A 27,274-nucleotide genomic window follows, 5' to 3' on the forward strand; every position below is an offset into this window, starting at 1 on the left:
GGCCTGGTTTGAGTGAATATAAAGGTCTGTGCAAAAGCTATTTAAAGTGAAAAAAAATAATTGGGGAGTGTGATTTGATCAGGACATTGAGCATCTGGCCAAATTGAAGCTGGGGGACTCCCCCAGGAGCTTTCAGAGCAGACTCAAATGCAATCTGGAAGCTAGGGTCAAGGAGAGGCAAACCCTCAGGGTATTTTTTGACCACAGAGGCAGGGGGGAAGTCCTGGGCTTTGTACCAAGCAGCCAAGACTGCACTTTGGGAATAAGTGAAATCTCTGCAAAATGTAACTTACCTGCCTGAGATCAGTCTAAAACACCTTATGGGGTAGACCCTTAAGGATGTAAAGAAATTATGCCTGAAAAATTGGAGTCTGGGGACCCTGGCAGTTCTGATGCAAGAGAGGAAGAATTTAGAAATGTCCCCCTCTCCCTTCCCCCACAGGAACCACTTTTCTCTAGGGAGGGGAAGGCAGGCCTGAAGGTAGAAACTACAGAGTATCTAAAGAGCACCTGACAAATACATATGCTTTTGAGAAACCAAAGGAGGGGCTCCCCTTGATGCTGACTGAAAAGACCTGAGGGCCATAAGGCTTAAGCTTAGATCAACTTGTCAAAAAGCTAGAAAGAACAATGCTTTCCCTCACCCACTCTACCCTGGGGCTAGAGCCTTTAAGACTGAATAAGTGCTTGCTGCCTAATTGAGAGGAGAAAGGTTTAGTGTGGGTGGCAAGCACACTAACCACAGGTCTCCTAAAAATAACCATATATTTCAGTTTCCAAGGTGTTTTCACAAACATTGTTTCATCTGAAGCTCACAAAAGGCAGTGTGGTCTTAAAACAGGACAGATTATTCTCTCCATTTTTACAAAGAAATTGAGGGTCAAAAGGATTGAGAGACTTGTCCAAGTTCTCACAGCTTGCAAATAGCAGCATTACACTCAAATCTCTCAAGATTCCAAACCCAATGCCACTTTTACACTACTGCCAGTGAGAAACACCAAGGCGACAAATGGCTCGCAAAGGTGTACATCGCTGGGAGAGTTGACTCAGTTGGGAGCTAGAGCGGGTGGAGCAGAAAGAAATTAGAAGGTAAGGATAGTGGAGTTGTGAAAAATTTAAGGCTTTCAGAAGGCTGGGAATGAAAAAGGCTTTTAAATTGAAACAGTTCTGAATCTGGAATCTGTGTCCCAAGGAAATGGTTTTTTTGTTGCTGTTGGTTTTGTTAATCCTCAACCGAGGATATTTTTTCCCATTGATTTTTAGAGAGAGAGTGGAAGAGAAGGAGGGAGGGGGGAGGGAGGGAGAGAGAGAGAGAGAGAGAGAGAGAGAGAGACATCCATGGGAGAGAGACACAGTGATTGGTTGCCTCCCTGATCACATCCCAACCAGGCAGGGATTGAATCTGCAACCCAGGTAGTGTCCTTGACTGGGAATCAAACCTAAGGCCCCTTTGGTTTGCAGGCTAACGCTCTGACCACTCAACAACACTGGCCAGGGCAGTGTGATGACTTCCTTAAATGTTCAGGGTAACCTGGGAAAGCAAGTAAGATGGGATTGGGATGGCTTCAAAGGATTTCCACCTGGGGTAGAAAGATACACCAGAGCAATGAATGTACCTGCCCAGTTCATCACGGATGCTGAGAAAAATAACTTTGATTTTGGATTTAAACAAGTAGGGTGGGGAATTGAAAAGGACTATGTTGTGCCCAGATTTCAAAGTTCCCAAGACCCCCAGGGAGCCAGTCAGTCCGATGCAAAAGCAAAGAGTCATCTATTTCAAACCCGGGTTTGGCTCCCCTGCCACACTCACCGATGTAACGGTAAGCTCCAGTGGCCGAGAGAGAGAGAGGCCTGATGGGACAGGGGGTTTTAAAGGGGGGTGGAGTGAGGGCAGGAGAGGGGACTGTGGGCCCCACTGATTGGCCAGGCGCGAGTCGGGTCATCTCTATGGCACGCGCGTGTCCCTTGATTGTCATTGGTTAGTTTAAAGAAATCCTGGGCGTGGCCAGCAGGGGCCTGGGCTTCCGGGAAGAAGGCACTCTCCTGAGCACATGGCGGCCGCCCCAAAAATGGATGACCCAGGGCAAGATGGAGGGTGCAGTCCTAGTCCCCCCCAGGGCGAGCTGAGCCCGGGCTCCAGGGGCCAGTCCGGTTGCTGGGGGTCCAGTAGATCGACCAGTTCCAGCCCAGGCAGGAAGTCCACGTCCTCCGTCTCGTTCCCGGGGGCGTCGGCGATCGCCTCCTCCTCCATCTCCTCGGGCGAGGGCACGCGCCCCGCCCCGCCGCCGCCGCTGCCGCGTGGGTCCGGTCCGGGGGCGGCGGGCGGGTGGCAGCCTGCGCCGGGCTCCCGCCGTGGGCTGGGGAGTCGGTGCCCGAGGCCGCCAGCAGCGTGGTCAGGCCCCGAGACGACTGGCCCTTTCAATCCCCCCTTTGTCTTGGAACTTCCGGCTCAATCATGAGACGGACTGCATTTCTATTCCACCGTTGCTAGAGGCCCGTACTGGGCATACAGAACTATCAACTGAACTATCCCTATAAGCTTAACAAATGGTCCGGTGGAAGGGAAAGAAACCATTTTAGATTCAACAACTTCTATTGAAATAGGATTTTTCTTCTTAAAATTCCTCCATGCCTATCAAAAAGCCAAATCAAGATTAATTTATCTACTGTCCTGATGTTTGCATAAACACAACAAGAATGGTAACTGACTATCTTTGCTGGAATTTCATGGTTGAACCTTAATGTGCCCCGTAGGGCCAGGAAGCCAAGCCATCCAGATGCCATCAGGCCTGCCTGCAGTATCTGCTGAGTTAGGTGAATCCCTCACCTGTAGCAACTCCACCTGAGCCCACGCTCCAGGCTTTAAGGCCCATCTCAGTAGCCCTCCTACTCGTTGCGGCCCAGAGTGTGTGGGGGTTCCGCAGGGATGCAGAGGCATCTTTACTGCTCCCCTTCTACTCTTACCAACCGCCAGTGATGGTAGGGCATGGGCCTGACGCTCCAGCGCCAGCCATCTTCAGGGCTCCCAAGCAGGATACCAGGCTTTCTTCGTGGCATTCTTAGTGGCTTCAAGTCTTTAGAGCTCAGACAGGGCTCTTTAAAACATGATACTCCAGTCAAAGTTTTCCGTTAATAAAACCATTATTAGGAACCAGTCTCATTGGATCTATGCAAAGAAACGTACTTATTTAGCATTGCCAGATTTCGGAGGAATTACATAAGGAGAAAAACATACTGATCTACTCTAAGATTTTCTGACTTTCCTTGCTAATTCCTTTTCATGGATTTAAAACAAAACAGTAACTGTTGGTATAAAACCTTCTTTCTATGCATAACTATTCCTCAGACCTTCTATTTTAAACAGGCTTTTTCCAGTTTTACTACCCCTGACATGGGCATGGTGACTCAGGCCTGCAAGACAGTATTACAGGCTGTCAACTGTTAGCTGTCTCTCAACAGAGACCAAAACCTGATGGGCACCGTTCCCTGCCCAGTTGGACACCTGCCCTCTTGGCAGCTAGGCACCCTTTACTTTTGGGGGTCACCCCACACAGCTCCCTTCCAGGATAGCCAACATACATTCAAAACCTGCAAAAGAATCAAAGGTTAATATAACATATCAATACAATGAAAAACATGTGACCCCATAAATTGTTCTTGTTTCTTTGGAGCCTTGTCCATGAAGATGCAGGCATTATCTAAGTGTATTACACAGTATTGTGGGGGCTCCTGGTGACAGGAGTGATCGCGAGCCATGTTACCGGCATCAGGCAGGTCGAGCACGCCGTAGCTTGAACTTGAGCCGGTTGTGTTGATCTCGATCGATGCTCCATTTGGTGATGAAGTCTTTCTGGGTCATGGATGGATCCGCTGACCGGACGTGAGTGTGATGGATCCAGGTCGCGACACCGTCTACCTTTACAGTCTTGGGATCTTGAGCAGACAGGAACAAATGTGGAGGCCTCCCTTTCTCACATCCTAGGACAGGACTTTTGACCTATGTCTCATCCAGATAGAAACGGTCCACATTTATATCACAAAATACCAACAAATCAGTTTCAGTTGTGTAGCCAGTCTGAGTTTTGACTTCTCTCTGGAAGTCTCAGAGATGGTGAATACCATCTAGAAGCTATTAATCCATTCACACAGTCCCCCAAAAGTTAAAGAGGAAGGAAAGAATCATTCAATGTCACTCAAGAGGATTTCGGCGAAACAACAAAATTGACAGATTAAACACATTGGAAAACCAAGGCCAGAAGTACCCTCTGACGTTTCAGGGGTACCAAGGAAGGAGAAGTTAGGCCACAACCAGCCCTTCTCACAATCCACCATTAGTGACCAGTCCCAGCTCACTGGTCTACCATCCATTTAACATTTCTTTTTTCCTCCTATCACACCAAGGCCATGCTTTCCAGGTAGCTAGAACTTTTAGCCTTAATTTTTAGGTGATTAGCACTAGTTAAACAATTTTAAACAACAAAGATACATATTTAAGTAAACACATTATCTAGAACCTAGGTTAAACTTAGGCATATCCTGGGTCTCCCAAATACTGAGTTGGCAAGGTAACTGGAGCCCTTTAAGATCAGTATGAAACCACAGTTTCTACCTGAAGGACTTTGACATAACCTTTAATTGTCCTTAGTTTAAGGAAGGCAGTGTTTTCTAGATTTCATTTCTCAATACTTAACCAACAGATTTAATTCTGTCTTCTAGATTTTTCATGAGGCAAATTACTTTTTACTTTCAAGTGGCTCTGGAGAACCACATTCGAGCCTTGCAAGACAGGTTTTTGGCCTCCCTGGTCTTTTCAGATGTAAATTGACCACATTCTTTAAGATTTTGCTGCAGGCAGGAGGCGACTATCTCCTCCCTCCATTAAGAAAAGCTTTCTTAATTAACAAAGGACCAGTTTTTTTTTTTTTTTCCTTTGGAAAAACTGTTCTTTATTATGGATTAGTCTTGGGATTTATCCTGCACTTTTGAAAGGAGACGCTAGCTTAAAACCCTATCCAAAATCGGACGGTGCGCACATTAGTTTTAAGCCAGCTTTTCTCCCTACACGTGCACAGAAATCCCAGACGCATTTACTTGGGGAGGGGGTGACCTGTTTCCACAGACCCTCACTCAGGCGGCCGTGGACTACCACACAAAGGAGGGGGGAGGGCAGTCCCCCTCCCTCCACACTCAGACATTCAAACAATCCATTCAATTTCTAACAACTTCCCAACCCCTGAGGGAGCTCTAAAGCCTCCCCCAGTCTCCTTGCACAATACCCAAAGGTGCAGTCTGAGTCCATCCCATAACATCCATCCAGTACAAACACAGAACACTAAACAGGGCCCGAAAATACATGCTTCCAATTCCATGGAAGCCAAACCCGAAAGCTAGACAATGGCCTTATACCAAACTAGCTAGCAGGAGCGACCTGCTTTCCGCGAGGGGCATATCCATCCCTCTGAGGGGCATATCCATCCCTCCTGGGGTGAGGGGCATATCCATCCCTCCTGGGGTGAGGGGCATATCCATCCCTCCTGGGGAGCGGAACGTCTTCCAACTCTCCCCCGCCTGTGGTCGTTCACGGCGCGTCCGCCTAGACCCCTCAGGCAATCCAGAAACGAGCTCAAACAGAACAGAACACACAAGGACACACACCTACCGCGGTCAGTCAGACTCTTCGGACTGGGGGTCCCTCAGTGGTCCTGGGAATCCCGGACGAGCCCCCAAAATGTTGTGCCCAGATTTCAAAGTTCCCAAGACCCCCAGGGAGCCAGTCAGTCCGATGCAAAAGCAAAGAGTCATCTATTTCAAACCCGGGTTTGGCTCCCCTGCCACACTCACCGATGTAACGGTAAGCTCCAGTGGCCGAGAGAGAGAGAGGCCTGATGGGACAGGGGGTTTTAAAGGGGGGTGGAGTGAGGGCAGGAGAGGGGACTGTGGGCCCCACTGATTGGCCAGGCGCGAGTCGGGTCATCTCTATGGCGCGCGCGTGTCCCTTGATTGTCATTGGTTAGTTTAAAGAAATCCTGGGCGTGGCCAGCAGGGGCCTGGGCTTCCGGGAAGAAGGCACTCTCCTGAGCACATGGCGGCCGCCCCAAAAATGGATGACCCAGGGCAAGATGGAGGGTGCAGTCCTAGTCCCCCCCAGGGCGAGCTGAGCCCGGGCTCCAGGGGCCAGTCCGGTTGCTGGGGGTCCAGTAGATCGACCAGTTCCAGCCCAGGCAGGAAGTCCACGTCCTCCGTCTCGTTCCCGGGGGCGTCGGCGATCGCCTCCTCCTCCATCTCCTCGGGCGAGGGCACGCGCCCCGCCCCGCCGCCGCCGCTGCCGCGTGGGTCCGGTCCGGGGGCGGCGGGCGGGTGGCAGCCTGCGCCGGGCTCCCGCCGTGGGCTGGGGAGTCGGTGCCCGAGGCCGCCAGCAGCGTGGTCAGGCCCCGAGACGACTGGCCCTTTCAACTATACATGACTCATTTATACAAAAACTTATGTCATGAAGTACATGTTTCTTTCACCCAACAAATATTTCCCGAGCACCAAATTTGTGCCAGATATAGCATGTGCTAGGTGTTGGGACATGACAGCAAATAAGACACTGTCTGTGACTCTGGGAAACCTAAAGTCTGGTTGGGAATCCAGAGAATAAATAATGACAAAAATAATGTGATAAGTAATTTGATAGAGAGAGGAAACAGGATGAGAACTAAGGAAAGGGGGAAGAAGAATTGAAGGTGCTGCTAGTCCACAGTGCAACACATTTCCCTAACACCTGATCAATGCTTGCCGCACTCCGCTAGAAATTTAATAGTACATGAAACATGACACCTTGTGAAATGAACTACATGCATTGTGAAACAAGGCATGGTTCTATTGTTCTGTAACAAGGTAAAAACTGAACTTTTTATCAAGCTAGAAACTATGAACCATGAAAAACTATGAGCACATTCCCTTTCTTGCTCTCTTCAGATACTATGCTTCTAGAAAGGGGACTATGGGACTAGAAGGGTGGGACATTGAACTTACGTTAAAAGTTGGTTAATGCCACCTGGGTAGGAGCATGACAGGATTGGTTGTAGAATAATGTCATGATCACAGATTTATGCTCTTTGATCTCCTGGAGATAATGAAGGAGGAAAGTTTATCCAAATGGAGGTTAAACCTTCTGCTTAGGGCCACCCTGGGCTAAATTTTGTTTCAGATGGAACTTATACTGAGGAAATCATAGTAGAAAAATTTACTATGTAGGATGGAAACACTCATACAAGCCCCTTGCTATCAGTGTTTTGCAAGAACTTTATTCAAGTCACCTATTGTCTCTTGTATGGAAATTACTTGACTTCACCTGAGTTTTCCTCTTTGTTTCTATTTAGCAATGCTTTGGATAGAAATTTGAGTTTGTATAGAAATTATCGGGCTTCACAAATAGTGATTGCTTTGTAAAAATGTAGTACTACTATTACTACAGTAACAATAATAATTATTATACATAGATACTATTTATTGAGTATCTACCATGTCCGAGGACTATGTGGTCAACATCACGAATCCTCAAAGATCCTATATAATAAAAGCTTAATATGCTAAGTGTCTGACCGTTCGTTCCACCATTCAACCAGTTGCTATGATGTGTACTGGCCACCAGGGGGCATGCACACCAACCGGTAGGTTAACTTGCTGTTGGGGTCCAGCAGATTGGGACTGGGCAAGATGGGCTGGACATGCCCTAGGGCCGTCCTATGGTCCCTCCCTGGCCCTGATGGTGCATTGGTGGGGTCCCTTGGCCTGGCCTGCGCCCTCTCACAATCTGGAACCTCTCGGGGAATGTCAGAGAGCCAGTTTCAGCCCTATCCCCACAGGCCAGGCCAAGGGACCCCACCGATGCATGAATCCATGCACTGGGCCTCTAGTCTTTAAATACTTACCCACCATTCCTACATCTCTCCAAAATGTAAGCTCCATAAGGCAGGGATTTTGCCTATTTTGTTCATTAGTGTATCCCAGGTGCTTAGAACAGTGTTGAACACACAGTGAATACTCAATACATATTTGTTCAACCAATAAATTATAAAATTGAGACTTCAGAGGTTAAGTGATTAAGGTCACATAACCAGTTGAATGCGGGGATCTTATCCCAGTTCTACCTAAATAAGAAATCTCTGTGTTTTTGCAACTATACGAGGCTGCCTTTTAATAAATTGATTCCTTTTTACATTTTGGATTGGGGTACAGGAAACAACATCATCCATAAAGTTATCTGGAACCATCTTCTTGCCATCAAAGGCATGGAGCCAGCCAGTCACACTCTAATTAATCTACTCCCTACTGCTTATGCCTGCACTGTCTTTCTTCTGATCTCACTTATTTGCTAGGCACCAAATAAACATACCACCTTCTGCTTAAACAGTTCACACCCACATTTCCTCACCACACTTTAAAACTCCCTGTTATACACTAAGATCAAGAAACTGGGAGGCAGGAGGATGTGGCTGACACTTCTGATACAGCTCCCCACTCCAAGATTTCATCAGCATTCTGAAAACTGTCAGTAGTCAAGAGCTACAAGGAACCCTAAAGATCATCTAGTTCAATATTCCCACCAAGAGCAGGAATAACTATAAAAATTACTAGCTCAGGTCATCCCATGGATATCCCTAAGGAAGTAGGCAAGAAGGTGCCATGGGCACATAATGCTACAGGCTAAGCCTGAAGCTTCTTCCTCGACCAATAATTTTCTATATTGGGAGATAGACTTAAATAACTTAAGGATTGAATAATTTAAATATAATTTATATATTAAAACTACTTCTGATATTATAAAGAATATACAATTCATGTGAATGTTTAAAGATAAACATGAGACTGGGATAGGGGTTACTGCTCAGGGGATATCTGCCTGAAGAAGTGACATTTAAGTTAAGGCCTGAGAAATAAGATTGAGTTAGCAAGTGAAGAGTGGGAAAAGAGTGGAGCGCAGTGTGGGGGGGTGGGTATGTGCAATGTCACTGTCAGAAAAAATAATATACACAAGGGTTCTAAGGCAGGGGAAAATGTGGGATTCGAAGAGCTAGGGCCTGAGTATCCCAGGTCCACACTCCACAGTGAGATGGTCTATTACCCCCAAATCTCTTTAGCACCTCCAAAGGAGTCCCTCTTTTTGACCACATCCTGCCAAACACTGTGAAAATCTTCGCAGGGGGAAGTTCAACAAGCTGGGGCTGAGATGTCTACAGATGCTTCAGTACCACCCCAGATTCCTTAGCCAAGACCAGGAAACCAGGATCACATAGCTATCATTGCTTAAGGATTTTCAACACTCTTGCTAAAACCATTTACTAGTTTAGAAACTGCTTGGTATAAAAAAAGTAAACTCTAGTCAGCCCATTGCACAACACATCACAAATTACAATATCAGATAATGTTTATATATGACTGTTGTTTTATCTTCACCACCACCCTCTAAAAATAAGTTATTTTACAAATGAGGAAACAGGCTCCAAATGTGCCCAAATTCACATAGCTAGTGAGCAACAGAACAAAGATTGTCACACTAGGTCCTTTTGGTACTAAAGCCCCATAAGCTTGTGTTAGGGTTGCCAAAGGAGGTACTCACAAGGTCAAAAGTGGTAAGGGTTTATAAATTCACTAGAGGCCCGGCGTATGAAATTCATGGCAGGTACAGTCCCTAGGCCTGGCCTGCAATCAGGGCCATCTTCCCTTGCTGCCTGCAGCCGGCCCTGCCCCATCCCCCTACCACCACCCACCCCTGGCTCCCCATTCGCCATCAGGCGATCAGAGCCTGCCGGCCAGGGGAAGAAACTGAGAGGTAGTCAGTGCGCCTCATAGTGACTGGTCCAGCGGTCGTTCTGGAGGTTCCACCGTTAGGGTCAATTTGCATATTACCCTTTTATTATATAGGAATTAGGTCATCTGTAGAACCAGATGGGCTGAGCCCCAAAATGGCATCAGTACCCAGGGATGGATTGTCAGAGGTTTTAAAGGACTCTAGGCGGGCTTTTTGGGCAAGGAACTCTTTGGGCAGGTCTGGATCCTGGGAAAGAACTAAGGAGAAATGGTCTTAGCAAGTGGAATGTGGTCTAAGTGAAAGGGACTATCAGTTGTGAAGTGGTCTAAAAGCCAGTTCCCAGGGGAGGGAATATTCATTCAATTATTTGATCAGGCCTAACACTTAGTATCACATTGCACCACTGAGCAGGGTTAGTAGGGAAGAGTAATTATGTGGGCCTTGATCCTTGTAGGCCACTAAGCAAACCCACTGTCCTACACCCTGAAATTCACTAAAAGAAAACTGAATGGAGGGTCGTGACCGCTGTGGCTCAGGGATTAGAGTGTCCGCCCTGGCACCAAAAGGTCAAGGGTTCAATTCCCCATCAAGGGCAGGTTTGAACCCCGGTCTCAATCAAGGTTCATGTGGGAGTTAACCAATTGATGTGTCTTTCTCATATTGATGCTTCTCTCTTTTCTCCCCTCCCCTTTCTTCCTTTCCACTCTCTCTAAAAATCAAGAAAAAAATATCCTTGGGTGAGGATTAATAAGAATAAAAAAGACAGAATGGAGGGGCACACAAAGGAATAAACTGTGTTAAGTGGCTACTAAATGCCAAGCACCAGGACAGGGTCTCTAAATGTTATTTCATTGAATCCTCACAGCAGTCCCTCATGGAGGAGAAATTATTGTTCTAACTTTACAGATGAGGGAACTGTAGTCCAGGGTGGTTAAGTAATTTACCTCATTTGGTAAGTACTGGAGCTGCGACTGGAATCCAGGCTTTAGTGACTGCAAAAGTCTATACTCTTTCCATCAGAGCACACCAAAGATGGTTTAATATTTAACACTTCCCAAGTTACATATTTGCACTTTAACAAGGGTTTTTCCTGTGTGAATATCACAGAACCGTGGCAGACCTGAAGAGAAGGCTGATTGGGGTCTGCAAGGTGGGCTTTAAATCACACAGGAATGACATTGACCTACCTTTTGCCTGCAGTTCCTGAAGTTGGGCAGCGTGCCAGAGGAGATAAATCTCTACTCCAGTAACAGCTTTCTTCTCCTCCAGTTGGGATAACAACCATCAGACACTTTGGCAACTATAGAAACAGAGAGAGCACCAAATCAATCAAGAGTTTATTTGCAAAGGGTAAGGTCAGAGTATGACCTTCCTTTCAATCCTGCAAACGTTGTACATTTACAGTTTCTGGCTCAGGAATTTGATTTCTCTTCGACTCACTTTCAGTAATTTCTTTTTTATCATTGACTAAATCACATTCTCCCTCTCATCCCACCACCTTTTAGAGTGCAGACTTTGATGTGTGTCCTCCGTCTCCCTACCTCCCTCTTGCTCCAGCTAACCTAGGACTTTGCAAACTGAGACGTATGGCCAGTCTGGCCCTTTACAGAAACTCAAGCTGCTGAAGGAGATATGGTATTTAGTTAAGCTGAAGTGGAGCCCTGCATAAATCATAAAGAGGTGAACCCAGGTTACTCAAACAGGACCCTAGGAGGTGCTTGGGGAATAGGCTTGCAGGCAGCTTTATTTTCCTACAGCCGATTTATTTCCAAAATGCTGGGGCCCACAAGTTCCCCAGGAGTAACTTGGCTCCCAAATGCTGCAGCAGGTCTTGGCCTTGGAGCACAGTTCTGGTGCTGTTTCCTGAATTCCCACATTGCTGTTTTCCACACATGGATCAGGCTTCAAACTTCCTGTGTCTGGACTGTGTGTGTGTGTACGTGTGTGTGTGTGTACGTGTGTGTGTGTGTGTGTACGTGTGTGTGTGTGTGTGTGTGTGTGTTTATATATGCATGGAAAGGGTGGGGAGAGGGCAGGGAATCCAAAAGGAAGAGCATTTACCTCAATGTTTGTATTGCATATGTATCCCTTTGTTCCTTTCGCATTCAGATAGAACTGCTACTTTCTGATCAACTGGCTTCCGCATGAGCAGGGCTAGTATCCTCCTGAATAAATAGGAGACTGACTTTAGGAGGTGTCCTAGAGAAGGCTGCTTGTCAGCATTTGTCTGATATATTTGTAGGGTATTTGTGTGGCGGGGGGGAGGGGAGAGCTAGGTAGAGCCATAAATCCTTAGGATTTATTTTCTCTGGTATATGTGCTTGCCTCTGCTTTTGTTTCTAAATGCATTTAAATGATTTAGTTGTTCACCAGGCAATTAGAGGAAGATGTGCTCATTTCACACTCACAGTTGACTTGGTGGGTGGGTGAGAATGTCATTCAATACAAAACACTATGATTTTGTGGTCTTTAGAAGAACTGAGCCAGGGACTGAGGAATAGACTGTGAGCTGTGTTCTCCTTCCTATTTTTCCTGTACATTGGGCAAAAATATTGGATGCACAGGGTAAACTTTTAAAATCAAAACATTTATTAGTTGCTAAAATTAAGAACCAGGAGATTTTACATTAAAACATTTGATTCCTGGTTTCTCATGAAAAATCAGAAGCCCTAACCACATTAGGCCTACATTTTCATGGTGTTGACTATGGGAAAGCTGCCCCTTTTACAAGGGTCCTGCCTTCTTCGGCAGCCTTCATCATTGGCTTTGCCTCCTGACACTTTTGAACCATTTTAAGTGTACAATTCAGTGGCATTAGGTACATTCAAAACGTTGTACAAGTATCACCACTATTTCCAGAGTTTTTCATCATCCCAAACAGAAACTGTGCTCATTAAATAAGTTCCCATTCCTCCCTCCCCTCAGGTCCTCAGAATCACTCTGCTACTAGTACTTTCTGTCTCTATGAATTTGCCTCTTCTAGGTACCTCATACAAGTGGAATCATACAATAGTTGTCCTTTTGTTTCTGGCTTCTTTACTTAGCATAAAGTTTTTATGGGAGACTGATTTTTTTTAGCACGTAGACATTGACTTGTATTGCATGTTAAAGGAGGAGTTGTGTTTTATTGAAATAAACAACAACACAAAAAAAGTAGAAGGCCAAATGACAGGTTACTGGAGATGGAGACTCTTGACTTTTAAGCTTAAAATGGTCATTATATATATTACCAATATATGGAAGTTCTTAAAATGTTCTTAGGCAAATCAGTGTCTTTACACAGGTTTTTTACAGTTATTGGCTAATTCTCCTGGTGTCCCCCAGAGGTTTCTCAATATTTTACAGTCAGGATATGAAGACATAGGGATGCTCTGGGGATTAGTTAAATGTGTGTGGCATCCTTTGCTGTGTAAACTCACTCTCTGGAACTAGTTTTCACTCCCTGCTTTCAACTTCCACAGATTTTACTGTCAATCCCATTCATTTAGCACTTAGCATAGGATTGCTAGTTGTCTTTTTTTGTATATAACCTTGAAGGCAGGAGCCAAGTCTCATCCCTCTTTGTTTTTTCAGTCTTGTCCATAATAGCAACTCAATGTTTGTTGATGTTGGCCTCCCCTCCCCCTTCCTTTTAAGTAGAACTGGCAAAGCTAGCTTTGAATACAAACTCAGTTAAAACAAACTAAAGGGTTTTCAGGGTAAAAACAAAAGGAAGTCTTGAGTAGCAGGAGACAAGGAACATCTTAGAGACCTGGGTAAGGCTGAGGTGCCAAAAAACCTGTTGTAGGCCACAAGCTGAGAAGTGACTCTCACACAACCCAATCCACCATTAATTTTAGAGCTGTGCTCAGTCTGCTCTATCAAAATTTAAAATTGGAAAAGAAGAGTAATGCTCAAGGCAGGATTTGAGGAGGGAGTATTAGGGAATTTAGTGCTTTAGGAGTTTCCATTGTATTAAGGCCCCTTAGCTGAGGGGAAGGCAGATTGGAAAAAGTCTTTTGAGGTCAACTTCAAGGCTGGGGGCAGGCATCCTACCAGGCCTTTGCTACGAGTGTTTGTTTCCCAGCATTTTCTGTAATGGCAAAAGATGGGAAATTGCCAAAATCACCTCTCAATAGGGGGATGAGAAAAAGAATTTTGGCACATCTATGCAATGGAACACTGAGCTATCATGACAAAGAATGAAGTAAAGGAAGTTATCCTGAGGGAACGTTATTTAAAAGACATATTTTGAAGATTACACACAGACATGGAGAGAAAGAAAGAAAAGGACTATGAGAATGGAGTGGTAGAAAGGAACTCTTTACTCCTTTTAGTACAATTTTAATTATACCATGTCCATATTTTTTACTTTTACCATTTTAACAGCATTGTTAATTTTAACAAGTATCCTGTTGTCATTGTGACTAGTAGTAGTCTGTAGCATATAACTGAAAGGGCGAGTCGTCGTGGGGCCTGACCACGCTGCTGGCGGCCTGGGGCACCGACTCCCCAGCCCACAGCGGGAGCCCGGCGCAGGCCGCCACCCGCCCGCTGCCCCCGGACCGGACCCACGCGGCAGCAGCGGCGGCGGGGCGGGGCACGGAGCGTGCCCTCGCCAGAGGAGATGGAGAAGGAGGCGATCGCCGGCGCCCCCGGGAACGAGACGGAGGACGTGGACTTCCTGTCTGGGCTGGAACTGGTCGATTTACTGGACCCCCAGCAACCGGACTGGCCCCTGGAACCCGGGCTCAGCTCGCCCTGGGGGGGGGGGGGGCTAGGACTGCGCCCTCCATCTTGCCCTGGGTCCTCCATTTTGGAGGCGGCTGCCATGTGATCAGGAGAGTGCCTTCTTCCCGGAAGCCCAGGCCCCTGCTGGCCACGCCCAGGATTTCTTTAAACTAACCAATGACAATCAAGGGACGTGCGCACCATAGAGATGACCACATCCTGTGTAACAAGACCCGACTTGCGCCTGGTCAATCGGCGGGGCCCACAGTCCCCTCCCCAGCCCTTACTATAAAACCCACAATCCCATCAGGCCTTGCTCTCTCGGCCACTGGGCCACCATTGCATCGGTGAGTGTGGTCGGGGAGCCGAACTAGTTCGAAATGAAGGACTCTTTGCTTTTGCATCGGACTCGCTGGCTCCCTGTGGGTTCTTGGGAATCTTGAAATCTGGGCACAACAATAACTACACTGCCTAGGTCTGCTGCTGTCCATCTCCCCCTTCCCAAATAACCTGGCAGGAATAATAGGTGTTTATGGCCTAATTATTTTTTTATTATTGACACTATTACATATGTCCCCATTTCCCCTTCCCCCCGACTTTGCCCACCTCCACCCAACCCCAATCCCCCTTCCTCTGGCCATCACTATACTGTTGTCTGTGTCTATGGATTATGTCTATACTAGAGGCCTAGTGCATGAAATTCATGCATGGGTGCAGTCCCTTGGCCTGGCTGGCGATCGAAGCATGAGCATCTGGCATGGAAGGGCAGGTACCAGCTGACCTCTGGGCCCTGAGCAACACCTGGGCCCTCGGGCCCCTGTGCACCCATCTGCCTGAGTCACAGCACCCGAGTCCTCATGCGGAGATGTGGTGAGCGTGGCTGGGCACCGTGGGCTGGGGTGCAGCGTGGGCGTCTGGGCCACCCAGCGGCACCACATGGAAGCTGGGTGGGCTGCGCGCTCTCTCCTGGCCTGCCTCACAGACCGGCTCCTGCGTGAACCCACAGGGAACCTGACCAGTGGCCCTGCTCACCCAAAAGAGGCTGCAAGGGTTTGGGGCGGGGCTCCTCATAGGCAGCTGGTACCTGAGGGTGGGGCTTCCCCAGCACATGAGCCCTGGCATCCTGGGGGAGGGTAGATGGGGGAGTGAGAGTGAGCTTGGTGGACACCCCGCATTCTCACTGCACCTCCATCCCCATCACCACCACCCCCAGACAGCCAGCAAGAGGTCGCAGCTCCCCTGCCTGGGCATCGCGTTGCTGATGTCCACCATGTCCCACGACACCACCTGGTGGTCAGCGTACATCATAGTGAATGATCAAACTCCTGGTCTCCCAGTGGAACTCCTGGACAAATGACCGCCCAAGGGGACAATTTGCATATTAGGCTTTTATTATATAGGATGTTCTTTGGTTAGTCCCCCCCCCTTCCAAATCCCCTTTGACAGCTGTCAGTCTGTTTCCTGTGTCCATGCCTCTGTTTCTATTTTGTTCGTCAGTTTGGTTTGTTCATTAGATTCTGTGTATAAGTGAGATCATATGGTATTTGTCTTTCTCTGACTAGTTTATTTCAATTAGCATAATACTCTCTAGGTCCATGCATGCTGTTGCAAAGGGTAAGAGTTCCTTCTTTTCATGGCTGTGTAGTATTCCCATTATGTAAATGTACCACAGCTATTTTTATCCACTCATCTACTGATGGGCACTTGGGCTGTTTCTAAATCTTAGCTATAGTGAATAACGCTGCTATGAACATAAGGGTGCATATATTATTTCTGATTGGTGTTTGGGAATTCTTAGTATATATTCCCAGAAGTGGGATGGCTGGATCAAAATGCAGTTCCATTTTTAAATTTGAGAAAACTCCATACTGTCTTCCATAGTGGCTGCACCAGTCTGCATTCCCACCAGCAGTGCACAAGGGCTCCCTTTTCTCCACATCCTCACCAGAACTGTTTGTTGATTTATTGGTGGTAACTTTTCTGACAGGTGTGAGGTGATATCTCATTGTGGCTTTAATTTTCAACTCTCTGATTATTAGTGACTTTGAGCATTTTTGCATGTCTATTGTCCATCTGTATGTCCTCTTTGGAGAAGTATCTATTTGGGTCCTTTGTCCATTTTTATTGGATTGTCTGTCTTCCTGGTGTTGAGCTGTATCAGTTCTTTATATATTTTGGATATTAACCCCTTATCAGATGTATCATTGGGGAACATGTTCTGCCATACAATGGGTTCCTTTTTATTTTGTTGACGTTTTCTTTTGCTGTGCAGAAGCTTTTTAGTTTGATATAGTTCCATTTGCTTATTTTTTCCTTTATTTCCCTTGCTCTGTACATATTGGCAAAAATAATGCTACAAGAGGTGTTTGAGATTTTACTGCCTATATTTTCTTCTATTATTTTTGTGGTTTTGAGACTTACATTTAAGTCTTCTAGTTTAATTTTTTTTGCATGTACCTGTCCAATTTTCCCAACACCATTTATTGAAGAGAGTTTCTTTTCCTCATTGTATGTTCTTGCCTCCTTTGTCAAATTGACAATACTTGACAATATAGGGGTGGGTTGATTTCTGGGCTCTTCTGTTCCATTGATCTATATGCCAGTTTTTTTAAAAAATTAAATCTTTATTGTTCAGATTATTACAGTTGTTCCTCTTTCCCCCCCATAACTCCCCTCCACCCAGTTCCCCCCCACCCTCCGCCCTCACCCCCCCTCACTATCCTCATCCATAGGTGCATGATTTTTGTTCAGTCTCTTCCCGCATCCCCACACCCCTTTCCCCACCAAGAATAGTCAGTCCACTCCCTTTCAATGCCCCTGATTCTATTATAATCACCAGTTTATTCTGTTCATCAGATTATTTATTCACTTGATTTTTAGATTCACTTGTTGATAGATGTGTATTTGTTGTTCATAATTTGTATCTTTACCTTTTTCTTCTTCTTCCTCTTCTTAAAGGATACCTTTCAGCATTTCATATAATACTGGTTTGGTGGTGATGAACTCCTTTAGCTTTTCCTTATCTGTGAAGCTCTTTATCTGACCTTCAATTCTGAATGGTAGCTTTGCTGGATAAAGTAATCTTGGTTGTATGTTCTTGGCATTCATCACTTTGAATATTTCTTGCCACTCCCTTCTGGCCTGCAAAGTTTCTCTGCACTTCCACACCTCCTCTGAGTCTCAGTGTGCTTTTCTCTTTCCTTCTAGTTGTAGAATTTCCACTCAGCCAGCCTTCCCGTGGTTCTGGATGATGTCTGTTTTGTCTTTTAGTTGTATTTTTGAATTTGTTGTGGGAGGCAGCAATTTCCGGTGTTTACCTATGTCGCCATCTTGGTTTTTCTATATTCCAGTTTTTATGCCAGTACCAGGCTGTTTTGATTACAATGACTTTGTAGTACAGTTTGATATCAGGTATTGTGATATTACCAACTTTGTTCTTCTTTCTCAAGATTGCTGAGGCAATTTGGGTCCTTTTTTGGTTTCACATACATTTTTGGAATATTCCAGATCTGTAGAATATGCAATTGGTATTTTATTTTATTTATTTTTTATTTTTTTAAAAAATATATTTTATTGATTTTTCAGAGAGAGGAAGGGAGAGGGATAGAGAGTTAGAAACATCAATGAGAGAGAAACATTGACCAGCTCCTTCCTGCACACCTCTTACCGGGGATGTGCCCGCAACCAAGGTACATGCCCCAGGCCGGAATCAACCCTGGGACCTTTCAGTCTGCAGGCCGACACTCTATCCACTGAGCCAAACTGGTTAGGTGCAATTGGTATTTTAATAGGAATTGCATTGAATATATAGATTGTTTTGTGTAGTATGGGCATTTTCATGATATTAATTCTTTCAATCCATGAGCACAGTATATGTTTCCACTTATGTGTATCTTCCTTAATGAGGCAAGAATAATCTTCCCTTGATTTACAAACCAGGTATCTCCATGTCTTTAACACTCAAAAAAAAAAAATTCACCTTGCTCATGAAAAATCATCCAAATAACTTCCCCTCACGCATAAACAGAATCATACCAAGAATACATTCTGCCCATAGTTCTACTTCTGAATCTTTCAGCAGTCCTAGCGGAGTGTTTTGCATACTGAGGCTACCTCATAGCATGGCAGGGGCCCACTACTTTTCCTGCACTCAGTTATATTCTGTGACCCTGTTCACGGTGAGACCGTGTTTCCTAAGTGCACACTTCCTCTTGCATGCCTTGATCCATGGCCCTTCAGAAAGCTACCAGTTAGACAGGCTTGCTTTGGAGGTCAATTTTTCATTGGCATGAATTCATTATAATAGCTTGGTGCTGTCAAGGCCTTTCTTTACATTTAGACTTGCTTCCTCCTTCCAACATTTTCTAGGAAATATGGACCTGTAGAGAATGGTGGTTTCCATGGTAAATGTTCCCTCATATTTGTTTTCTCAAGTTCACTTCTGATATACACAGCATGATTTCCTTTTTCAGTACCAGCACCACAATAGATTTAGGTTGTGGCGCCACTGCAAAGCTGTTTAAAAAAGAAATCTCACCCACCCTGGTTAGAAAAGGGGTGATTTATTATTCTAACTGCAGGGAGCCAACTTCATATCCACCCTGAAAACTGTAGGAAAAGGGTTGACTTTAAAAAATATAGTCACAAGACCTACACACCTTGGATGTAAATGCTTAAAACAGATGAGCAAAATATTTGATTCTCAGACACAGGTGAGACTCTCCACCATGTGACACACACAAGTTGAAACAGATACTAATGTGAAGTGCTTTGTGGTTTACAGGGTTTTCACACACAGTTCATTTTATTTTCATATACCAGTGCCATTAAAGTAACAGGGTATGTCTTATAGCCTTTATTTACATAGGCAAATTAAGGCTCTGAGATGTTAAGCAACTTAAATCACACAACTGGCAGCTAAGTACTAGAGCCAGATGAGTTCTTCCTTTAGTTCCAAATTGCATGTTATTCTGCTACCCCTTACATTGTTTCTTTGTGTTTTCATTTCCCAGGTGCAAAGTGGCAGATTTTCAGTGCCCCAGGATGCTGTACTGAATCCAGTGTTCTTAGACAATATCAGTTTTTCGCTACTGTGAACACCACCCTGACACTTCAGGTACCTTCCCTCCTCGTGGCCTAATGAATTAAAGGGAAAGAAAAGTTACCTATTCCCAGAGGGCCGGACAGCGCCATAAAGGTGTACTGGAGCCGGCCAACACACTCTCTTAGGAGACTGAGAAGCCAAGCGTCTCATCTTTCTCTTCTCAGCAGTAGCTGGGGGAGAACGGAGAGCTAGACAATAGCCTCTTGTTTAGTTTTATTAATTTTGAGGGCGGGTGGGACAAAAGAATCGGATCGACCGCGGAAGTCACCAATCGAAAGCGAGTCCTAGGCCAGGATTCACCAACCGGTAGCTGCAAGAGAATGGTGGGTGGGACTTGCACTTCTTCAGCCTCCACCCGGGTCAGTCCTCCCAGTCCGCCCTAGAGGCGGAGTCTCCACGGAGCCCCGCCCCCGCCGCCCCCGCCGGTGGAGCTGCGGGCCACAGGGAGGGGGACCGGGACGGGACGTGGGGTGGTGGGAGGTAGGGGGGTAGCTAGGGGGAGCGTAGGAAGAAAAGAGGGTGCCTCGCAGAGATGCGACCTGGGTGGGGGCCTGCTGATAATAGGAAACCAGAGGGGCAGGCAAACGAAGGTGCAGAGCGCTCTCCTTCCTGCATTTTTTTAAGTAGCCTTTGCGAGAAGCTGCTTTTCAGCATTTTTAGTTCTTTTTCTTCCTTTTGCTGTGGGGCGGGGAGCTGTACTGGCTCTCCCACGCGACTCCGCTCCGCTGTTGCTGTAAATAATTATTGTACTCTTTGCAGAACCCTTTCCTTCCTCCCACTCAGTCCTTGCGTGGACGCTTAGGAACACTGTAACCAAGTTGTGCCACGTTAATGAGTGAAGGACACCGAGGGCCCAGATCTCCAGCCTGAGGGGCTGGACACCCCAGTTCAATTGTTTGAAACTTCCCCGCCCTCTGGCCCCGCCTCCCTCCCCCCCTCCCCCGCTCCCCGGACCTCCGCTCCAGGGTCCAGGCAAACGCCCTCCCTTTTTTCCCCGCCCTCTACTCCGCCCCCTCCGTATTCCACTCCGCCCCCCGCCCCCTCCCGCTCCTGGGCGGTCCCAGCCGCTTACCACAAGAAGAAAAGCCACCCATTCGTCCCCCTCCCCTACCTCCCATCCTTTGCCCAGGAGCTGCCTTCATCGCAGTCACGCCCCTTCCTTCCGAGGAGATTTCTGACTGCCCAAGCTGGTAGACCCCAGATTTATTCCTCCATCTCCTCTCTCTTTCGCTTCATCTTCTTTTAGTTCTCACCGCTCCCTCCACCCCCACCTCCAATCTGTCTCGCCTCCGACCATCCGCTGCTCCACCCTCCGGTCCGGTATCCTGCCTGTCCACTGCCACCAAGGAAAACCCAGAGGGAGCAGCGAAGAGGGGAGCAGCCGGGAGTCCGGGCTTCTCCCCTGCCCATCCCTGGCTTTTGGCCCGGGACCGAAGCCACTTGAACAAGCAGAGAGTCGTCACCTTGTCTTCGTTGCATTCAGGGGTAGGAGACGCCTGGTTAATTTTCGCGGGGAACTGGGGCAGAATCCATGGTGGCATGAACTTGATCGTGCCCTCGCGTGAGTCGATCTACATGCGTGTGGGGATACCCGTGTGTTCTACTTTCTTTGCAGCTAGCCATGAGTTTTTCGACATGTGCAGCAAGTTAAATCGGTTAAAAAGTGTGTGCTCCTTTCCCGTCCTGTGGAGATGCTAGTGGGTACCACTAGTTGATGGTACTTTTACTTCATTGCCTCCTGGGGTCCTTGTAGGTAGGTCTCTAGGTAATTAAGCACAAAAGAAATTAAAGACCTGAGGGAACTTGAGGTCTACATTTAGCTCAGCAGGAAAGTACGTGCTTATCTCAGATTGCTAGATGCATTCCTTCTAAATGCTTACGGTTGGGGTGGGGGCTTACACTCCCATCCCCTGGGGGCCTTGAATTCTTGAAGTCTTAAAGTCATGTAGTAACCTACAATGATACACTCTCAAGTGTGTGTGTGTGTGTGTGTGTGTGTGTGTGTGTGTGTGTATGTTGGTGAGGAGGAGTTGCCCCTTATCTGCATTATATATGTCAGTGACTAGTTTTGCAGGATCATGCAGGTGTCTTGAGGGTCCCAAGCCTGGGACACTATGTTGCTGCTTCAACAGCAAGATGGACTTACGAAGAGAAAGAAAAGTGAGATGGAAAGTGACAGTCTTTGTAGGCTGTGAGCAATCCCTGAGAAATTCACACTAATAATAATGTAATAATATTTTGCATGTATTTTAGAAATAATTTTCTGATCCCTTGGAGTGTCTAATTTAGTTCTTCGTCCTCCTCTCTCCCTCTCCCTGAGGAAGAGTGGAAATTGGGAGACATTTTAAAACTTTTTTGAATATAATCCTCTTCTCCCACTCAGAGAGAAAGATAGTCACCATGATCTTCAATAATGGAGGGCTAAGGTTATTTAAGTCTCCTTGAACTAGGCTTGTGAATACTTCTTTCTCAGGCCAGCCTTTGTGAAGCCTTCTCAGTTAGACCTTTCAGCACCCTCATTTAGTAGCTAAGAATAGTTTGAGATACCATTTTGGATGCGGGATAAATCTTCACCCATCTCCTACCTATCTTCAGTTGGCCAAGCACAGCAAACTTACAAGAATGGTGGTGTTCAAAGACCTATTACCAAGATGTCCTAAACTCATTGCTTATTCGGGAACAAACTATTGACATATTTTAAAATAATTTTGTTGGTTGATTTTAATGGGGGAAAGGAAAGCAGGAAAGGAGAGAAGGAACGCTACAGGGTGACAATTTTAAAGGCTATCATGTTTCAGATCAGCTGGGAGGGAAAAGTTGGCCTGACCAAACCACATTTTATAACTAGCCTGGGATATTTTAATAGCCAGGTGGTTTAGAGTAGTTGCATCTATTTACAGATGATAACTCAGGTCCCAGCTATTCTGTATGGGTTTATCCAGTGTCATTTACAGACACTTTATGGCACTACATCATACTTAATTTTAAGATACTTCTTTCTTTGGAAAAGTCTGGTTCTGTAAGTTGAAAGTGCTTATCCTAACTACATAGTCTAGATATGAAGCAAACCTCTGACCATACTTGTATGGAGAGTAACTTTTATGTAAAAGTTGTAGATCTGTTTACCTATTTAAAAGGTTTTAGATGAGAGTTAAAAAATCATATTCAATACTCTTTTGGATTTGGAAGTTAAAATGTCATTTCTGGTTTATGAAGTATGATTTATTAGACTAATGCACAGCCAAAGCTTTTTATGGAGTTGCATTATCTGAGGTTTTGTAAAGAACGAATCAGACTTTCTAGAATGCCTTAAGAACAGTCAATTCAGAAAGCAGAGAGATGGATGCTATGACCTTGAGGTCCCATTGAGTGCCAGAATTCTAAGTGGGTACATCTGCTTCTGCGCCTCTCCTAAGAGCTCTCCCAGGGCCTGCGCCTTCTTTAAAAGGGTGTCTTTGTAATTAAGCAGCACTTCTCCCCCATCCCCCTTTCTTCCTTTGATCCAGCTCTTTAAGGCTTTTTTTTTTCCCATTTGGAGACAAGAGGAATTTCCCACACTCGTCTACTCCCCTCTTAAGGTTTCTTTTCCTTTTCCCCCTAAAAAGTCCCCCCGAATTCTCAGGATGCTTAGAAGTTGTTTTGTTGGTGGTGGGGGTTACCAATGAGGATGAGTAGAGGATATATTCCCTCTTTGGAAATGCTTGTGACCAGGTAGCCTCCTCCATGGAGACTGAGCATTTGGAATGCATGAGAACAGTGTATTAGGTACTGTCTGGAAGAAATTGTCCTTTGCACCCATTAAGCCCAGCTTAAAACCACTGAAAGGAGTGGAGGAGGTATGTGTAGTTGTGGCCAAGCCTTTTAGGATGGTAAATGGGTAGGTGAATGTTCTCAAATCTATTATATCACCTCTTACCCCCATTGGATTCATTGGGTTTGGAGATCTGCTTGACAAGTTAATTAGGTTGGGACTAAACCAATTTGTTTAGAATTGTGCTCCATTGATTTCCTGTCCCCAAGAATTTTTGTTGGTGGGTTACTATGACACATTGGCTTTAGTCTTGCTTACTTCTTCATTCCTTGCTGCCTTATGTAGACTTTGGTTCAAAATTTTGGGTCCCATCCCAAGTCAAAGGTTAGAATTTGGTCCCAGGAATGAAGACAACATTAAACAGGCAGTCCGTACTGCATTACTGTGCTCTGTGGTGGGTGTTGGACACCTTTTAACCCAGAGAAAGGAGGGATGTTGCCCCTTCCACTCACAACATACAAAATCTGAACTTTTAAAAACAAGAAAAAAGGTCATTTGCTTTATAAAAGAATCTGCTACAGTTTTTTGGGGTGTTTTTTTTTTGTTTTTTTTTTTTGGAAAGAACTAGCTTTCCTAGTTAGTGCCTTTGAACAATTACTTAATATATAAAAATTCACTATAGCTGAGCCTTCTCTAAAATATACTTATTGCAGAAAGGAAGACATTAGGCTTCTGTTGTAGTAATTATTGTTTGACTTAAGTGAGAACATTAGTTGGCCTTTGAAATCTTTTTGTTGTATAGGATGGAGTTAATTGTCTAAATCATTTTGGCTTGTAATAATGCTGGCCACCTTTAGCCGTAGCCTACAACCACTTGTAGAAGGGAGCCAGTATGACTTGATGGAAATAAATCAGACTTTACAGATTTTAATAATTGTAAGGATGGACTCTCTACACCATATAGCTGAAATATTTTAATTCCAGTTACTGTATTGAAATACCTCAAAGGCACAGAAAATTACTTCAGGTAAATATCAGCGACTTTAAGAAGCTATGCATGATAAGCTTTCCTAGCAAGCTTATTGATGAGAAGGACCTGGGCTCTTGACCCACCGCTAACTCAGTTTATCACCCTTGGCAAGTTTTCTCCTCTGTAAATTGTAAGGGTCAGACAGGGTGATTTTGAGAACTAGTCCTCAAAAGTTTATGGTTCTCAGCCCTAGCCGGTTTGGCTCAGTGGACAGAGCGTCAGCCTGCAGACTGAGGGACCCCAGGTTTGATTCCAGTCAAGGTTGCAGGTTCGATCCCTGGCCCTGGTTGGGCGCATGTGGGAGACAACCAATTGATGTCTTGCTCACATCAGTTTTTCTCTCCCTCTCCTTCTCCCTTCCACTCTCCCTAAAAATCAATGGAAAAAATATCCCCGGGTGAGGATTTAAAAAGTAAATAAAAATAAAAAGTTTATGGTTCTTTTCCTAGGCTTCAGTTTCTGGTGTGAATATGAATGAGTCCAATTAGAATGGGGTGCAACAGTTGTTAGAAATACAATCATGTAGTCATCTGGATAATTTTTAAAAGTCTGTAAGGATATATTAATATAAATGCATTCTATTTTGTATTTAAATAACATATCTAATTTAAAAACTAAGACTCTGTCCAAAACTTGTTCGAGAATCCCATCATCCTAACAGTTCACCTGCGTTCATTTTTTCTAGTTCCTTTCAGTCCTTATTTCTCAATTTATATGGATTTTACATAGAGTCATAGAAATATCCCCTGTTGCTTTTAAATAAATGACCCACCTAAGACTTATCTTTGTAAACCTGTGTGGAGGAATGAAGTCAGAACCTGACTGAATTTACATGAAGAATCCCAAATTCGTTGTTTGAGAGACTAGGTGTGATTTAGGGGTGCTCATGTATCGAGCAAAACTGTTAATTCTACTCCCTTGACCTTCTGTTACTCCTCCATCATTCATTTCAAGCAAAAATAAAATGAGGGTTTACTGTTTTGTCTAAATCACTAATGATCCTCAAATCACTGTATCATGATATCCCACCAAGAGGGTACAAATTTGAGTAGACTATGAAATTTCCTGAGTGAGAAAGGAAAGTCAAAAAAGCACAAACATTTTGTTTTATAGCTTTGAAAATAATACATTTAAATTAGACTAAAAATAGTAAGGAAACTAAGGACTTTAGACAATTAAATATAAGATATGTAGGTGTAGCGAGGTAACCCGCACATTATGGGTTCTTCATCTGAGACCTTCATCATATAGTGAAAGTTCAGTTACAGGGTCCTTTAATTTTCCTTTGATAGCAAAGTTATAATATATGTATGATCTCCAATTTTTGATAGACTCATTCCTGAAAACCAGTGGCTCATCATAGATTAGATTTCTTTAACCACAACAGGAAGGTAAAGTATGAGTTTTTAGTACTTAGTACCAAGTTCAGTGCAGGGACATTTTAAAATGATATGTGTTCATGGGAAAATGCAGATGGATATATTTGCTAAATCTCCTAAGGTCATTTTTAAAAACATTTTTTAACTCTATTGACTGTCCTTCACATTTGTAAAGTCACTTTTACTATTGTCCCAACTCCATGAAATATCATTAGACTGTGTGACTTGAAGCTAGGCTCTGGGTTTCTCTGCCCAACCCTCTCTGACTTGCCATGTGGCCAAGGGTAAATGAATTAGCTGCTCTGAGCTTCAGTTTCCCTTCTGGGAAGCAAGGATAATAATACTTCACAGAGGTGTTTAGGCATGCTTCATATTGGGCACAAGCTTTGAGGTCATTAGAGGAAAGGTGTTTGCATGATGGCAGAGCAGGCTTATTGTAGGGTCCTGAGCAGGTGTTGACTTTTAATGAGCTTTGCTCTCTTACAGTGTCCTTTGCTTCATTGCCTTATTGACTACTAGAGGCCCGGTGCACAAAATTCATGCATGGGTAGGGTCCCTAGGCCTGGCCAGAGATCAGGGCGGATCGGGGCCTTCTAGCTGCTGGCCAGCACCTTCCTTTGTTCTGCACTGCTCCCTGGTGGTCAGCACACATCATAGCGAGCCATCGAACTCCTGAGGGGACACTTTACCTATTAGCCTTTTATATATATATAGATAATTGATTGTACCATCATTTGTATTATTGACCCTCTTGGCTCTTAAAATAATGAATTAAACATTTTCATTCTATGTGGTAAGTTGAAGCTCTAGTAGGAGGACTGTAGCATCTCACAGGATGATGAAAATAGCTTCAAAAAGACACATTAGTTGTAATGTGCCATACAGTTTAGTGAGTTCTTCAAAGCTCTTCCAGAAGATTAAAAAGAGTGAAGCAAATTTCTGTGTGTGTGTGTGTATGTGTGTGTGTGAGTGTGTGTGTGTGTTTTAAAGGAGAAAGTTTTGAGTAATATTTGCTTGTGACACATACTGATGATAGCCAGTAACTGAAACCCAGCCATTGTAGTGTTTTATACACAGCTGGTTTTTATTAATGATGGAATATTTATGCTTGCTGTACACTTCATGGCTCATTTCCATGTGTATGTCAGGACTTAAATACCCCCAAAAGCAACATTAAGATAACATTAAATATAAATGTGGCCAAGCTGGAAAGGGTGTGTTTTGGGGGGGTCTCTCTTATTCTTATTGGTGTTGCTTCAGATAACAATAACTGCCCCCCAACTTTAGGCACTGATGCCAATCTTTTTTTTCCCCTTTACATAACCCATAGAAAACTTTATATTTTTTATCCTTTTGATATGGACAAATGATCTCCCCTCCCTTCATAATGCAGATGAAACTGATGTATGTGTTTTTTAAGAGCATATTTTCCTTGCACATGCTTCTCATTATCCGAGAGGCCTGGACTCAATCAGTAAAGGAGCAGAGAAACCACATAATTGAA

The 27,274-nt window shown here is 44.9% G+C and overlaps 1 protein-coding gene and 1 long non-coding RNA gene across 4 annotated transcripts in view; one reads left to right on the plus strand and one right to left on the minus strand.

Moving 5' to 3' along the window:
• LOC132224361 (uncharacterized) overlaps positions 1–27,274 on the minus strand; it is a 1,115,498-nt gene that overhangs the window by 250,966 nt on the left and 837,258 nt on the right. The window lies entirely within an intron of this gene.
• The window catches only part of AMOT (angiomotin), a 71,904-nt gene continuing 64,755 nt past the window's right edge, over positions 20,126–27,274 (plus strand). For 2 of the 3 annotated variants that reach the window (XM_059680191.1, XM_059680192.1), the window contains exon 1: positions 20,668–21,095. The gene's annotated coding sequence lies outside the window, so the exon portion shown is untranslated. Of the gene's footprint in view, positions 20,344–20,667; positions 21,096–27,274 lie in introns of those variants that run through there. The other variant, XM_059680193.1, reaches the window with a different exon arrangement.

This window comes from Myotis daubentonii, chromosome X (assembly GCF_963259705.1).
Source record: "Myotis daubentonii chromosome X, mMyoDau2.1, whole genome shotgun sequence".
Classification (NCBI taxonomy): Eukaryota; Metazoa; Chordata; class Mammalia; order Chiroptera; family Vespertilionidae; genus Myotis; species Myotis daubentonii.